The sequence below is a fragment of the Rana temporaria genome, chromosome 5, assembly GCF_905171775.1.
Source record: "Rana temporaria chromosome 5, aRanTem1.1, whole genome shotgun sequence".
Lineage (NCBI taxonomy): Eukaryota > Metazoa > Chordata > Amphibia > Anura > Ranidae > Rana > Rana temporaria.
Genome location: NC_053493.1, coordinates 187,368,074 through 187,379,742, shown reverse-complemented (window position 1 = coordinate 187,379,742; position 11,669 = coordinate 187,368,074).

The following is an 11,669-nucleotide window of genomic DNA, read 5'->3' as shown; positions in this document are numbered from 1 at the left end:
GCACAGTGGCTGCGTTTGATGGGGCACAGTGGCTGCGTTTGATGGGGCACAGTGGCTGCGTTTGATGGGGCACAGTGGCTGCGTTTTCTGGGCAACAGTGGCTGCGTTTATTGGGGTACCGTGGCTGCGTTTGATGGGCAACAGTGACTGCATTTGATGTTTTTTTCTGAATTTTTTCAGTTTGCTTGCTGACTGCAGTACAGCCAGCCTGTCCTTTTTTCTTTTTGTCGATTGCTGGCTGCTATAGCTGCCGGAAGTGATCACTGTATTCTGATGGCTGGGAAACGTTCACCTCAGAGCACAGCACACACTGACACATTTCTCTTACGAAAGCTTGGTAAATCAAATGCCAGGCCTAGCATTACACCTGTGTGGCTGCAACCAAGTCTGGGCACAAGCCAGCACAGGCTCCTGGAAACGCAGGAGAGTGGCCAGTAAGAGGAAAGCTGGGATAGAACATTACTTGCATCATATCCATGCCGCTCCTAAATCTGCTCCACTGCCACACCAGGCCCACAATGCCTTTAATCTGGTCCTGGGGGCCAGTGCATTGGCCTGTGCCTGCACATGCACTGCACTGCCCACACAGAGAGAGGGACCACTTCACATTGACCGCACAGAGAGAGAGACTGCGCAACATTGCTTCCAGAGAGAAACGGCCATGTGGATCGATTTTTCTCTCTGTTCCGGCAATGTGAAACGGTTTCTCTCTGTTTAGGCAAATTCCGGAAATGTGGGCAATGTGGAGAAGTCTCTCTCTCTCTGCAGGCAATGTGGAGCAGATGGATGGTGAGCTGGTTCAGTGGGCCACTTGACTAGACTTGCCCCCCAGGCCTAAGGCTGCCAGCCCTCCCCTGGTCTGCCCCCCTCCTGTGTCATGTCCCCAGCGTCTGTCCCCCTCCTGTGTCATGTCCCCAGCGTCTGTCCCCCTCCTGTGTCATGTGCCCAGCGTCTGTCCCCCTCCTGTGCCATGTCCCCAGCCTCTGTCCCCCTCCTGTGTCATGTCCCCAGCCTCTGTCCCCCTCCTGTGTCATGTCCCCAGCCTCTGTCCCCCTCTTGTGTCATGTCCCCAGCCTCTGTCCCCCTCCTGTGTCATGTCCCCAGCCTCTGTCCCCCTCCTGTGTCATGTCCCCAGCCTCTGTCCCCCTCCTGTGCCATGTCCCCAGCCTCTGTCCCCCTCCTGTGCCATGTCCCCAGCCTCTGTCCCCCTCCTGTGCCATGTCCCCAGCCTCTGTCCCCCTCCTGTGTCATGTCCCCAGCCTCTGTCCCCCTCCTGTGTCATGTCCCCAGCCTCTGTCCCCCTCCTGTGCCATGTCCCCAGCCTCTGTCCCCCTCCTGTGCCATGTCCCCAGCCTCTGTCCCCCTCCTGTGCCATGTCTATAACAAGTACTCGTACCAGTTTTCCAACAATGATATTTACTGCTTTTTATAAAGAAATACAATTGATTTTATGCAGTATTGAGTTTAGCCTTTTGGCCCGGCCCTCCAAAATATTTTTAGTTTCTCATGTGGCCCCATCGAAAAAATAATTGCCCACCCCTGGGTTAGACTATCATTGATCTTCCCTTCCGAATCATACCTTTGTTGGAGGCAATGCGGAGCTAAAGGTAATATCTCCCATATATTATGGGATTGTAAACGCATTCGTAGCTACTGGAACGATGTTTTCAAATTGATATCCTCTGTCACAGGATTTTATGTGCGTCCCAACCCACCCCTAGCCTTAATGAACATCACTGTCACTTCTGTCCCGGCCCAATTGAGGAGCATCATGATACATATTCTAATAGCAGTCAGATTGACCCTTACATCAAAATGGAAGACCACTCAAGTTCCCAATCTCAATGAGGTAATACAGAGAGTCTCTACGCAACACTCATACGAAAAATACTTTTCCATCCAGTCTGGAAGATCCCAAGCTTTCCACACGCAATGGTTACCTTGGACTTCTAAATTCCCTGAACAGTAAATTCCCTTCAAACATTTAGTGACAACTAACGTGGGCCCATATGGTACAGGCGTTCTATGTGTTTAATTGTTTTTCTTTTTGTCTATTTATTTTGTTATCTTTTTACTTACTTTTTTTTATTTCTATGATGTCATATCAATGTTATGCTCATATATTGTTTTGCATATCGGAGTACCAACTCCTACCTGTGTGGTCTGCCCACTTTGGGCGGACCCTGCAGGTGGGTAGTCTTCCACCCTATATAGGCACTGAAATGAGCGTGCTGTGATGCAATAATATCTGGTTGGTCCCTTGAGATGTATGCCCAGTTACTGCTACCTTCCCATGTAGGGGGCCGTGGCTCCACATTGTGTAGTAGGATGCGCGGTCTCCGACCCCTAATTTCACCATCTGTCAAAACACGGTAACTTTGCTTTATGCATTACGGATTATGTTGTGTCTAGTTGACAATTTTTGTGGAACAGTGTTGTTCCTTTTGATATCTTTACCAATGTATGTGTTTTAAAAATCTAATAAAAACTAATTGAAAAGAAGACATCTGTTTTCACTCTTAATTTCCCGGGCCGAGACTTAACTCTATAATCTGTCATAACTTCTTTTAAGGGTAATAACACTTGTTGCAATACCCGCACACATATACATTTATCAAGAAATAAAAGAAATACAAAGAAATAAAACAATATAATGAAAGAAAGGCAACATTTGAGTGATTTTAGCACAAAGTAGCATATCATAAAACATTAATTTTAGTAACTTCCATCACAGTCCCCCCTTAAAATGACTATTTTATCAGTACTGTCCATATGCTATCTTTGTCCCTGGTTTGGCCTCCCTACTGTCAACTCTTTTATGTTTCACATAGCGCCCAGACAGGGCTAATCCATAGTCCTTCTTCAACAAAACTTCAGGAAACACTATTCTTTCCCTCATTTGAAAATGTGGTATGTGTTTTTCTTAACAGGTAAGGATGGTAATGGAGGATACGGTCAGTACAACAAAACATTATCATAACCAATATAAGCAGAAACAAAATTGCTATACCTGAGTACAGATGCGTTATCACCCAAAATACTGTCCCCAGGTAACATTCTAAATACACCTCCCTTGTTATCTAAAATCATGTCTAGGGCCATACGATTTTACAAAGTCATTTGTGAAGTGGCCTCTAGTTGCTCAGCTAAACCTTGGAGTGCATCCCTGTTTAGTTAACGAACCTCTGTTGATTATAGCAAATATAATTAATCCAATCTACATAACTATTGGAACCCTCTTTATCCCATTACTAAATAACATTTCGTAAAGGCAACAACCTTACCAGATTACTGTATTTTTTCTTCTTACTTTACTTTCAATCATAAGCATTTTAATTTTCAAAGAACATTAATTTATATTGGGCTTTCCTAAATATTCTATTTCTGAAAGAAACAAAATTATATTGAATTACACTATTTTTCAGAACCAATCATACAGTATGATCGACTGAACCACATGTGCTCTTGTCACACTATGACTGTTTAAAGAAACACAAGGCAGTCTTTAGTTCATCCTTCAGCGTAGACAAACATACAGAAAGTTCCACCGTGCTAATATATGGATCCATTTATAAAAGCACAATATTCCTCCCCAATAAATACATTTGTCAACCAAAAGCCTGAAAAAGTGACCTTTTGATTCATAACTGTGGCTCTATCACACTGCATCATTTATTCATAATGTATCTATAATTACACTATTTTAACCGACCCTTCTTTTTAACATTCAGTTGTCACTAGATAAAGCTCAGTCAAAGCTGCGTATATTGACACCTCATGTTTTCCTTAAAATAACAAAATGGTGCAAAAACACACACATTTTATTAAAATGCCAATCATCATCCACATACATTTGTTATAATGTACATGTATGAGAGAGAGAGAGAGAGAGAGAGAGAGAGGGCCTTCTTTAGATCTTCAAATGATTGTGTACAAGTTACCTCTATTATTATTAAAGACAGATTTGCCCTATAATAAGCCTTTATAGTTCACTAACATTAACTCAGACAGATATTTTGTCTTCAAAAATTTCAATGAACTCTCAAGAAAAGTTATTTAGGCTCAAAAATGTTTTAAAACCATTACTCTAGAAAGCCACGTCTCTGGTTTCAACACTAACATTCAGCGTGTCAGGCTGTGTAACCTGATCTCTCTGCTAAGAGCACATTTCCTTAATGATCTCTAAAGGAAAACATCTGATAGCTACTGCTAGAACAGATCTTCCAAATATGTATGCCACACATTGTAAGATCTGTTAACAATCGAATTTTATTGTTTTTCCAATTTTTTCCTTTTTTTTAAAACATTTTAAACATATTTGGGTTATACATCTGCCAAAAATCATGTACATTACATTATAATATGTAGATGGGGGGGTGTAGTGGCGCTTGCAAGTAAATGACTAAATAATAACAAGAAATCATTAAGCACAGCGACGTGTGATAATAGACCAGTAAATCCAATAAATTATGTTCCACTCCTAATTCCTCCAAGACACCTCACACATCAAAATCTATGATGTGAAGGATGGAGATTGTGAAAATTAATGAAAATAATGAAATCCAACAGTTATGACTCAAACAACAATTTAGGTCATAAAAATAAAAATTAAATGTAAAACAATTATATCAACAGGTGATATAAAAATAAATGCATAACACCAATTAAGACCAATTAAGACTAAAAATGGTGTAAGTGATGCTGAATAATAAATAATCCAAAAAAGTGCAAAACAGACTGTTTAAAAGTGCACCTAAAATTGTGCCAGTGAATATAAAAATAATGTTCAGGCAAATAATAGTGTTCAAGAAAAACTCTGTGCTTAAAAGTGGAAAATAAATATGATAAATAAGTTCATATGGTGCTTGATGAAATAATTTCCAAAAAGTGCAATAGTGCTTGATCGATGCTGCAATCCAACGCACGATCCTTCCGTGTAGCAGTGCAGATCAAATTTAAGGAAATACTAGCCTCTCACCTCAGGGAAGGCTATTCAAGCCTAAATGTAGTATAATGGAGACCAGCAGGTAGAGCTATGGATCCAGGACAGCCCAGCTTATTTCCAACACCCGTCCACAGACCATCCAGACCACTCATATCGCGTAGCAGGTAATTCTGTCTTCAGAAATGAAGACAGAATTACCTGCTACGCGATATGAGTGGTCTGGATGGTCTGTGGAAGGCGCCCATTTGTATTGGCCCGCCTTGCGCCGGAGGCCGCCGGCGTAGTTTTCATCACAAGTGCTTTGTGAATCAGGCACTTGCGATGAAAACTTGTGGCGGTGTAACGTATCTACGATACGTTACGCCGCCGCAGTTCTACCTGAATCTGGCCCTTGGTCTCTTGCTTTAAACTTATCCGGGACCCCCCCCTTGGGACCCCTCTGGCATCTATATCAAAGCCTATATCATCAACTATATTCCAACCCACAGATCCCCAGTGGTCACAATCATCAGCTATATCACATATATATATATATATATATATATATATATATATAGGTCCTGAACGTATTACCCTGCCAGTCTAATGGAGGGAAGGAGATTAAAGTACAGTAATCAAATATAAGAAAAAAGATATATAGTTTCATTCTGATGCGGGTGGCACAGTCCATCATATCTCATCTCCAGAGAATGTTTTCAGAGGAACTTCTTAACCATCACCCAATCACCAGGGAGTATACTGTGAATATCGGTACCTAAATTAGAATCTGTACTGCAAGAAAATACTCATACACGGATATTAGTTAATTATTTTTCAAGAGCGGTCACATCATTTCTCAAAGTATCAGACTGTATTTGCAACTGTCATGTGTAAATAACAACCTAATCTAGAGTTAGGTTTCAAACAAGATTTCAAAAGGGGATAATGAATGCTTCCCCTTGGGGCCACTTTCCCAGGGTGCTAAGGTGTGTGAAACGTTAAAGTGGAGGTTCACCCTAAAACAATTATATAACATTACATCCAGCATAATTCGGACATGTACAGTATCAATGTTACATGGGTAAGAACTTTGACCTATGATACATCCATCAGGTGGTGCAGGACAGCCAATTGAGACATTTCAGCACATGGACATACCCCCTACCTGATCTGGCGGCCATCTTACATTCTGCTGTTTGTCAGTGTAGGGAAAGGGTGTTGTGTTTGGAGCAGGGACTTTTAAGGACTGGTATAGGTGTGCTACTTGCTCTAGTATATAGGTGTCTAATACATTCATATACTTTTTGTCACTGTAGGGCGAGTTTGGCGTTTCCAGCAGGGACAGCGTTTAGTGACACAAATCGCTACCTAACAGGTCCACAAAAATCCTTTCAAGCACTGGTATAGGTGTGCTACTTGGTCTGCACTGCAGTACATGATAGTGTGTAATACATTCATATACTTTTTGTCAGTGTAGGGCGAGATTGGCCTTTCCAGCAGGGACAGCGTTTAGCGACACAAATCGATACCTAACAGGTCCACAAAAGTCCTTTCAAGCACTGGTATAGGTGTGCTATTTGGTCTGCACTGCAGTACATGATAGTGTGTAATACATTCATATACTTTTGGTCAGTGTAGGGGGAGGTTGGCGTTTCCAGCAGGGACATCATTTAGCGACACAAATCGCTACCTAACAGGTCCACAAAAGTCCTTTCAAGCACTGGTATAGGTGTGCTACTTGGTCTGCACTGCAGTACATGATAGTGTGTAATACATTCATATACTTTTTGTCAGTGTAGGGCGAGGTTGGCTTTTCCAGCAGGGACAGCGTTTAGCGACACAAATCGCTACCTAACAGGTCCACAAAAGTCCTTTCTTTTCAATTGGTTTTAATTAGTTTTAAAACACATACAAAGGTAAAGAAGTCAAAAGGAACAACATTGTTCTACAGATATTGTCAGCTAGACAAAAAATAATCCGTAATACATAGTACAAAGTTACCGTGTGTTGGAAAATGGTGAAATCAGGGGTCGGAGACAGCGCATTCTACTACACAATGTGGAGCTACGGCCTCCTACATGGGGAAGTACCAGTAACAAAGTATACATCTCGGGGAGCCAACCTGAAATTATTACATTAAGGCACGCTCATTTCAGTGCCTGTGAAAGGGGAAAGAGTACCTATCTACATGGATCTGTCCAGAATAGACAAACCATATAGGTAGGAGTTGGCAGTCCAATATGCAGTATAATACATTAGTATAACATTGATGTGAAAATCATAGAAATCAAAGAAGTAATTAAAGGACAACAAAATAAATAGACAAAAAGAAAAACAATTAAACAAAAAGAACGACTGTACCAGACTTGACCATGTTAGCTTTCACTTAAATGTTCGAAGAGGATTTACTGTTCAGGAAATTTAGAAATCCAAGGTAACCATTGAGCATGGAAAGCTTGAGACTGTCCAGTTTGAATTGCAAAATACTTTTCGTATGAGTGTTGCGTAGAGACTCTCTGTATTACCTCACTAAGATAAGGGACCTGAGTAGTCTTCCATTTTGATGTAAGGGTCAGTCTAGCTGCTATTAAAATATGTATCGTGATGCTCCTCAATTGGACCCGGACAGAAGTGACAGTGATGTTCAGGAGGGATAGTGGTGGGTTGGGTCGTACGATAAAACCTGTGACAGAGGATATTAACTTAAAAACAGCGTTCCAAAAGCTGCAGATGCATTTACAATCCCACAATATGTGGGAGATATTACCTTTAGCTCCACACTGCCTCCAACAAAGGTATGATTCGGAAGGGAAAATTAATGATAACCTATTTGGTGTAAGGTAGGATCTGTGTAAAATTTTTAACATATTATCCCAGTGATTAGTGCAATGAGTATATTTGTACGTCAACCGGATTGCTGTTGTCCATTCTCTAAGAGAGAAGGTGGTACCCCAGTCCTTCTCCCAATTAGTCATGTGAGAGATCTTAGAGAGTCGTTTTGTGTATTGTAAAAGGGAATAGAACCAAGAGAGCACTTTGGGTTTGTCATAGGACGTGCAAAGGTAGGCCCAGACGTCTATGGGAAGGTCAAAGGCAAGTGCAGAATGTGAACGTTGGAAGTGTTTCAGTCTAGTAAGAGAATATGCGTGCGTAACTGGTTGTCTAGACAGTACTTCCTGAACTGTTGTCAGGCTGTCCTGTCTCCATGAAGTAGTTATTAAGTCCGGAATCAAATGTTCAACGGTTGAGAGGTCCGTAATCATACTTTTATTTTTAGTCGTAGGGTCAATACATGGTTGGATGTTCCCCCATACTAAAAGTGTAGTTTCAATAGAAGGTAAAACAGTACGTGGTAAAGGTAAGTTCGTCAATTTGGCTAACAACAGTGGCGGCCCGCCCGTAGGGGGCGCCCGGGCGCCGCCCCCCCTCCTGTAGGCACAAAATATATATATATATATATATATATTTTTTTAGTGGCCCCTTTAAGAAACTTGAAAAAAAAATCCTTTACTTACATTTTTTTGAGCGCCGGCCACCATTGCCCTATGAAGCGCCACGTCAATGCAATCTTTAGATTGCATGTATGGCGCTTCATTTGCAGGCTTTCATCCCGCCTATCGAGCGCATTGCAAAGCGCTGATAAGCTTCCCGTCCCCGTGACAGTGCTTCTATGGGCGCTGGGAGGCGGGAGCATTGTTACTTCCGGCCATTCGACGAAAAACGGAAGTGACGTCATGCGGCAGCTCACATCACTTTGCAAAGCCCGAGCGGAAACGGCTAGGTAAGCCGATGGATGCATGGGTTGTGTCACATGCAAATTAAATACCTTGATTGCCCCCAAAGTCATCAGCCCGTGCAGTGCAGTGCACGGGCTGATGACTTTGGGGGCGATCAAGCCAATCCTGCACTGCATGTTCACCCATCCACCTCGGAGCTAGGGTGCCCACGTGTCCCGGATTGCCCGGGACAGTCCCGCAATTAGCAGGTCTGTCCCGGGTCCCAGGCACCTCCATTGCGGGACAATAGAGTGTCCCGGAATAGAATTGACAGAGTGAGCAAACCCTGCGGTAGTGCTGCCACTCGCTCTGTCTCCAGCTCCACCTGAGACTCTGGTCACTTGTTGCTAGGGCCGCCTGGCATCTAACAACCAGTGACCTCACAGCCCGACTCTCCCCAGCATGCAAAGCGGAGGAGGAATTTGTTAACTTTCCTCCTCCGTGCCTAACACTCTCCAGACTCTGCCATGCTGGATGAGGCTATCAGGACTCAGCAGGGGAAGCCCCACAGACAATAATCCACTGGCTCAGACATGCTGGATTACTGTCTGCGGAGGAGTGGATGTGGCAACTCCAGTGGAGAGCGGGGGCAGGGCTGTGTCTCTGACAGGATGGACACGGCTGCCTGGGCTTTGCATTGAGGATCGGGGCCTCATAGGCCTGCCCTTCCTCCTCGGTGACTGTGACTGCTGTCCCTGGACTGGAAGTGCCTTGGAGTGCAGCGATGCAGTGCAGGAGGACACTGCAATCACTTCCTTGGGTAAGTTGGCTGCAGCACACTGTAGAGTGTAGAGGAGTCGGGAGTGACTGATGGAACAGCAGCAGTAGTCGAGTCAAGAGGGAGATCTCCTGTCACAGTCTGCTCCCATAACAGAGAACAGGGAATTGAATGCTGTATGAAGTTTCCCAGGTGAGTGTCTCTGCTATAGACTGTACACATCTGATGTACAAGGTCCAGAGGATGGCACATTTAAGTCACTCAGTACACTTGTATTAGATTGCTGTGTGAGTGTCAGGATTTTTTACTTAATCAAGTAGCCATGTGCCAAATGTTGTTACTTGTTATCCATAGCAGCCAATCAAACTGTACCTTACATTGTCAGCTACATCTGATAGGCTTCTGTACTTGTGCATATAATCATTGCTTATTACTGTATATTCTGCATTGCTGTCTATTAAATGAGGCCTTTTGGTGTTTGTAACTTTGCCAGGTTATGTAACTGAATGCATTCTAAATGCCTACAATTGTTGTAATATGCTTGCTGCTAAGCAGAATGAGGGGAGCAGCTGTGTAAAGTAACCAGTCAGCTTCAGCCTCAGCTTGTTTGGTTAATCTTTGGAAATGAAAGCTAGAAGCTCATTGGTTGCCATGCACAGCTGCTTCAGTCTTAGTAAACTCCCTTTAATGTATGTAATCAGTGGCGGTGCGTCCATAAAGAGCGCACAGGCGCCACCCCCTCTCTCCTGCCATCCCTCTATCACCAATAGATAGATTCATGCATTGCATGAATCTAGCTATTGTCACCACTGCCACCCCCTATTCAGGCACCCAGCCCCTTTTTGGGCACCGGGAGCCAGAATTACAGTGACGGGGTATTCTTTTGAAGCACCTGATTAGAGCCATAGGCTCTAATAGGCATACAAAAAGTGACCTGCGAGCGCCATGCGCCTGCGTTTGATGGGCACAGTGACTGATGTTTGATGGGCACAGTGACTGATGTTTGATGGGCACAGTGACTGATGTTTGATGGGCACAGTGACTGACGTTTAATGGACACAGTGGCTGACGTTTGATGGGCACAGTGGCTGACGTTTGATGGGCACAGTGGCTGACGTTTGATGGGCACAGTGGCTGACGTTTGATGGGCACAGTGGCTGACGTTTGATGGGCACAGTGGCGGCAATTGATGATTTTTTTTTCAGTTTTCTGAAGGGGGAAGTCTGTACTGAGGGAGGGGAGTCTATACTTGGTGGGGGGGGGTCTTTACTGAGGGGGTATATACTTTAGTGGAGGGGGTCCGTACTGAGGGAGGGGGTCTATACTTAGTGGAGGGAGGGTCCGTAATAAGGGAGGGGGTCTATAGTTAGTAGAGGGGGGTCCATACCGAGGGAGGGTGGTCTATACTTAGTAGAGGGGGGTCCGTGCTGAGGGAGGGGGGTCTATACTGAGGGAAGGGGTCTATAGTTAGTAGAGGGGGGTCCGTAATGAGGGAGGGGGGTCTATAGTTAGTAGAGGGGGTCCGTACCGAGGGAGGGTGGTCTATACATAGTAGAGGGGGGTCCATGCTGAGGGAAGGGGGTCTATAGTTAGTAGAGGGGGGTCTGTACTGAGGGAGGGGGGTCTATACTGAGGGAAGGGGGTCTATAGTTAGTAGAGGGGGGTCCGTACTGAGGGAAGGGGGTCTATAGTTAGTAGAGGGGGGTCTGTACTGAGGGAGGGGGGTCTATACTGAGGGAAGGGGGTCTATAGTTAGTAGAGGGGGGTCCGTACTGAGGGAAGGGGGTCTATAGTTAGTAGAGGGGGTCCGTACTGAGGGAGTGGGGTCTATAATGATGGAAGGGGGTCTATAGTTTGTAGAAGGGGCCACCATACTGAGGGAGTTTAGTATTACAATGTAATAATAAAAGTACATTCCAAGCATGGTATTGGGACGATATTAGTGCCAAAACCACCAATTCACCCGACAAATCGCTCGCCGTCAAAATCCCATCAACCCCAAAACTACATTCAACACCCCCCCCCCCCCCCCCCCCTGATCCCTGACAAAATTGTCCCTGAATGGCAGTTTGGAAATGTGGTCACCCTACTCGGAGCCTGTTATTGTAGTTAGACTGCTGGGACTTGTAGTTCTCCATCTTCTCCTGGGGCTCATGGAGAAGATGGAGATTGGAGAACTACAAGTCCCAGCAGGTTTTACATACAATAAGGCTCTGAGGTGGATGGGTGTGGTGAATTGCGCAGGTAAATA